Source organism: Chenopodium quinoa, unplaced genomic scaffold, assembly GCF_001683475.1.
Source record: "Chenopodium quinoa cultivar QQ74 unplaced genomic scaffold, ASM168347v1, whole genome shotgun sequence".
Lineage (NCBI taxonomy): Eukaryota > Viridiplantae > Streptophyta > Magnoliopsida > Caryophyllales > Amaranthaceae > Chenopodium > Chenopodium quinoa.
In genome coordinates this window covers 5125570-5131203 of record NW_018744502.1, presented here as the reverse complement: position 1 = coordinate 5131203, position 5634 = coordinate 5125570, and the positions used below count along the sequence as shown (strand labels likewise).

Below are 5634 nucleotides of genomic sequence, written 5' to 3'. Positions count from 1 at the left end.
GGTTTTCTGATGTCCTGCGGGAGAGTTACAATTTCGAGACTGGAACCGGACGCCTGTACCTGCAAAACAAACGGATGCTCCGGATGATTGGAGATCCGCCTCCAACGGTCAAGTTAGTACTTGATTAAAGAATAATTAATGCGGAAATGTAATTTAGTCTCTCTAGGGGAGAGTGTTAAATGTGCGTCCCTCCCCCCTTAATGAGGATTAATGGGCATATTTATATTCCTTGGGATGCGTGCCAATACTAGGTTTAGGTTAAACCTAAGGCTGACTGGGCTTCCCAAAGATTGGGCCTTGTTGGCTGATTTATCCTTATGGCATGAATGGACACGTGTCATGTCACAATTGGTCCATGGAGGACGAATATATGGTTGACACGTGGGAGGCTCCTATTGGCCCATGTGGCGGACACATGGCGGTACCTGACTGGTCCACTTGTCAGATGGTGATTGGTGGATAAAAATCCCCTAATCAATATATGTTTAGATATTATTTAGTGAATATATCTTTAGGATATATGGTTATGAATTTATAATTGTATATCTTTTAGAAATATTGTTTCCTATATTATAAGTGTAGATTTTGTATAAATACTTTACCTATTGATCAATAATATTCTAGGCATACAAGTAACCCTTTACCATAGATTCTTTAGTATTCCACACAACACTACCGAAGACATGTACCCACGTCACCGAGCCACATCACTCTGCACCCACGTGTTTTAGAACCAAGTCACCCATTAAGTTTCGTGTTATATGTGTTTATCCCATATGAACCATCAGCTCTAATACCACAGCTCTTGGCAATCTGTTGTAGACTCTAGTTTAATCACGTCCATACAAGCCCAATAGTGGTACTCATGTAAAAGCTACTCCACTTGAGTCACGTTCGCATTACATTATTGAAAGAAAAAAAAAGGCGCAAGTAAATTCACTAAATTGTTAAGAATAGAGATATACAAGCCCAATAATAAGCTCGACTAATAGCCGAAGGTTGCTTGGATATCTTTAATAGTAAACAATAAGTCCACCGCAAATTTTAAGCTGGATTCACGCTCAGTCTGGCTGGTCTCACGACTAGAAATGAACATTTACTATAACAAAAATGAACATGTAGTAATTGAACATATCTGAAAAGTGGTTGGTTCTCCCCAACAAAAATGAACATTTACTAGAAAAAAAAATTAACATTTAACATATCTGAAAAGTGGTTGGTTCTCCCCAAGAAAAATGAACATTTACTAGAAAAAAAATTAACATTTAGTAATTGAATTTATTTGAAAACTAACATTGAAATTGCAAATGTATATCAGAAAATTGAGATGAATATTTCGTTGAATAACAATGAACACTTTTTTGTTTAAAATGAAAAATGAATTCCAAATCAAAAGAAAGAAATATCTAAAACTTGAAATTAACATTGCAATATATAAAAATGAACATTTATAATATAAGAGTAAAATAAAGAGACTATGAAACTGAAAAGAAAAAAAAATTGTACATCTAATATTATATGACTGAACATTTCAATTGTAAATAAGAAAAGAACGTATAATGTTGTTACTTATTCATCAACAATTTTTTAAACTTCAAATGAAATCATACTGCATGAAAATGAACATATGTTTTATAAGAATGAACATCATATTGCATGAAAATGAACATTTAATTATTGAGAAATACAAAGCATCCGTAATACTTTGAACATCTAATTTTATATTTTTGAAAATTGAAATAAATAAATAAATAAATAATTTTTTTATTAACGTGATATACAAATAAACATACAATATTATGATTATGAACATTTTGCTAATATTAACCCGAACATTATTAATATACTCTTCAGTAGTAAATTTTCACAAGTGACATAAAACATATGAGAATGAACATATATTGATTTTATAATGAACAAAATTGTAAAATATGTTCAGTTAGAAAATATTCAATTTTATTATAGTAAATGTTCTTTTCTGATCACAGGATCAACCATCTGGCTGGGCGCGAGTCTAGCCAATACTAACTATTAAGTCTATTGTGCACCCTTTCTAGCTAGACCAAAGCCCATACGCGCTACAAATTTAATGTCCCGCTGAAAACCTAGGCCCAACTTCATTCTTCTCTCCTATTTTCCTCAACCGCCACTAACAAATAATATTAAAAAAAAAACTGTCACAGATTAAATAGGAAGCTTTTTCCACTTGCTTCAACTTAAATCAACTCACATTCTCTCTCCTCTCTAAAGTTTTCCCCCATAAAACCGCCATAGCTATGTATATTCAAGAAGAATACCAAAATCAACCGAATTCTCAAAAAAAAAAAAAAAAAAAAAGGTGATTTCGTATGAACATTTATATAGTTTCTATTGAATTTAAGAGTAATAATTTGTTTTAAGAGTAGTAGTTTGTTATTTTTTTACTGAAATTTTGAAAAATTAGTGAATTAAATATCTTGGATGAATTAAATGTCTTACATAATTGCTGGAATTATATTAACATTGTTTAGGTTTGTTAGAGTTTACTTGTTTTAGGTTAATTTGTTGTGTCATTTAATTTATTTTGGTGTAGAAAATCAAAACAAACAACAAATATTGTAGATGAAGACAAAGCGTAAGTAAAAATTTAGTTAAATGTAACTATTTTACTTTTGACTTTGTTATTTTGTGGATTTTATAAAGTTGTATTTTTAACATAAAAGCCCAAATTCATTTAACAGAATACTTTCTCAACTTTTCAAAGGAAAAAGAAGGGAAAAATCGTGTTAAGAGTCCAATTGTAGATCAGATTGGATGATTTAAATAAACAAGTCGAAGGTGATAACAAGCATGTTCGTTCATTTTTATAAAAATGTTCATATATTGTACTCTTATGTTCATTAAAAAAAACTGCTCGTATTCATATTTTTACCCTTCATGTTCATAATTTTACTTGGAGCTATTACTCAGAAATAAATTAAAAAAAAACAGCTAGTATTCATATTTTTACACTTCATGTTCATAATTTTACTTGGATCTATTACTCAGAAATCAATTTAAGAAACTACTATTATTCATAGTTTTACCCTTTATGTTCATAATTTACAAAATCGTTAATTACTTCGTTTTTTTTTTTTCGTTTTTTTTTTCAATTTTTATAGAGATGGTTCTGACGAAGTACTAAGCAAGATAAAGAGAAACCTTCCGGGTAAATAATATAAAACTTAATGTTCGTTATAATTTTACGTAAGTTCATAGTTTACTACCTAGTATTCATTTTTTCACAGAGATAATACTGAAGAAAATCCTACACAAACCCTTAAAGTTATAGAATAACCTACTGGGTAAGTAAATTCATATTAGTGTTCGTTTTTCTTTTCACTATGTTCATTATTTATTAACTTAGTGTTCATTTTTTAATAGAATTGCTTCTGAACAAATTTCTAAGAAAGCTGAGGAGCAACCTACAGAGACACCCTACTGGGTAACTAAAATTTGCCTTATGTTCATTTTTTTTTTCAGTAAAATTCATTATTTATGTACTACTGGGTACATAAAAGGGGTGGTGCTTCTGGTCAAATTTATGAGAAAGCTGTAGAGCCTCCTACAAAGACAACTACTGGGTAAATAATTTGAAGTTTAATTTTCATTTTCTTTTTAACTATGTTCATTATTTAAATACTTAATGTTCATTTTTAAATAGAGACGCTTTTGGTCAAATTTCTAATCAGAAAGCAGTAAACAATCTATTGAGACAACTACTGGGTAACTAAAAATTGCCTTATGTTCATTTTTTTTTTTTTTTTTAACTATGTTCATTATTTATTTACTAAGTGTTCATTTTTTAATAGGGATGCTTCTGATCAAATTTCTAAGAAAGTTGTAGAGCCTTTTACGGAGACAACTACTGGGTAAATAAATTGAAATTTAGTGTTCATTTTCATTTTAGTTATGTTCCTAATTTATTTACTTAATGTTCATTTTTAAATAGTGATGCTTTTGGTCAAATTTCTGAGAAAGCTTAGTGTTCATTTTCTATTTAACAATATTCATTTTTTAATTACTAATGAAATGAAGAAGCAATTGGGACCATAAGAATTGTGGTGTTTACTTGATTAAGCACATGGACACATACATAGCAGACCCTGTGCAAGAGTGGACTTGTGATATGAAGGCTAATGATGTAAGAATTCAAACTAAAACATTCTTTTGGTTCATTTGTTCATAAATAAACATAAATTGTTCATAATATGTTAATTGTTCATATTATTGATTTCCAGTTGATCAAATAAGGAAGCTAAGAGTAAGATATTGTGCTGAATTTATACTTAGTGCATCCAACAAGGAAGGGTACAGAGTGAGAATGGCTGCTAAGAGAAAGCAAGAAGAGACAAACTAAGTTGAATTTTGGATTGAGAACTAAGACAACCGTGGTTTTAATTTTATTAAGAAACTGGGATTCTGAACTGATATAAGTGTGCTTTTCATTTTATTTTATTTTTATAAGTGTGGTTGTCATGATTTACATGAATTTGGAACAAGTGTAATTTTTTTTTTTTTTATTATGAACATGTGATTTTCATAATTCAGAATTTGTTCATCTTTCTTGTCTATTATGTTCATATGTTATTAAATAAAGTTCATAATCGTAAAAACATACATATAAAAATGTGAATGATTATAAAATGAAGTTCAAAGTATTGTTGTATACATTTTTAAATGTAAATGAATTTTAAAATAAATTATCAAAAACAATTATAGAAAAAATCTAAACATCAATTGTTTTGTCAAACAATTTTAACATATAATTGTATTGTGAAACAGTCCACATACCCTTATCATCAATAACAAACTCAACAAAACCTTTACAATCTGTACGACCACTCAATTTCTCAAATCTCCTAACATCCCTCTTAGAATGATCTTTCAAACGAGCATTTGTACATAGATATTTCCTACTCCGCCGAACAATAGTTTGACCAACTCTTCTTAATTTCGACTTATTCCTTATACTAAAACCAAACTTAAAAGCATAATCATTGTACAAATCATATGCTTTATCATCACATGTAACTTGTTTCATGAATAACTCAGACTGTTTGGCTTTAACAAAAAAAATGACTGAAAAATAATAAAGAAAACGACAAATGTTAACAATGTTCATAATTATAAAACTATATGTTCATAATAAATGTCAGGATGTTTATAATACATAATCAACTGCATATTACTAATTGAAATATAAAAAATAACAACGAATATTAAAAACATTCATTATTATAACAAATATGTTCATAATAAACATGAAGAATGTACATAATATACAAAGTCTTCAAACATTCAGCATTAATTGTTCACATAATTAAACTGTTGAATTGATTTATTAAAAAAAAAAAGAAAAAAAAACCGTAATATCGAGTTCACATTATAAATTACAAGTAAAATTAGATTCAAATTACACATTCATCAATCAAATAATGAGCATAGAATTTAAAATTAATTATGAATTCATCAATTATAATCAATTAGAAATTAAAAATAACATTCAAATATTCAAATAATCATATTCAGCAATGACAATATTCAGCAAATCGAACTAATATTGAAAAAATTAATTAATAGAAAATTCATACAAATTAATGAAAACAATCAAAT

The 5634-nt window shown here is 28.4% G+C and overlaps 1 long non-coding RNA gene across 1 annotated transcript; it reads left to right on the top strand.

Annotated features, from left to right (window-relative positions):
- The first annotated feature begins 2635 nt into the window (after window positions 1-2635).
- On the top strand, window positions 2636-5428 carry LOC110698195. Its single transcript, XR_002506683.1, has 6 exons — window positions 2636-3323; window positions 3502-3602; window positions 3683-3744; window positions 3831-3890; window positions 4057-4162; window positions 4260-5428. It is a non-coding gene; the product is annotated as an uncharacterized LOC110698195 (long non-coding RNA).
- Window positions 5429-5634: the final 206 nt, after the last annotated feature.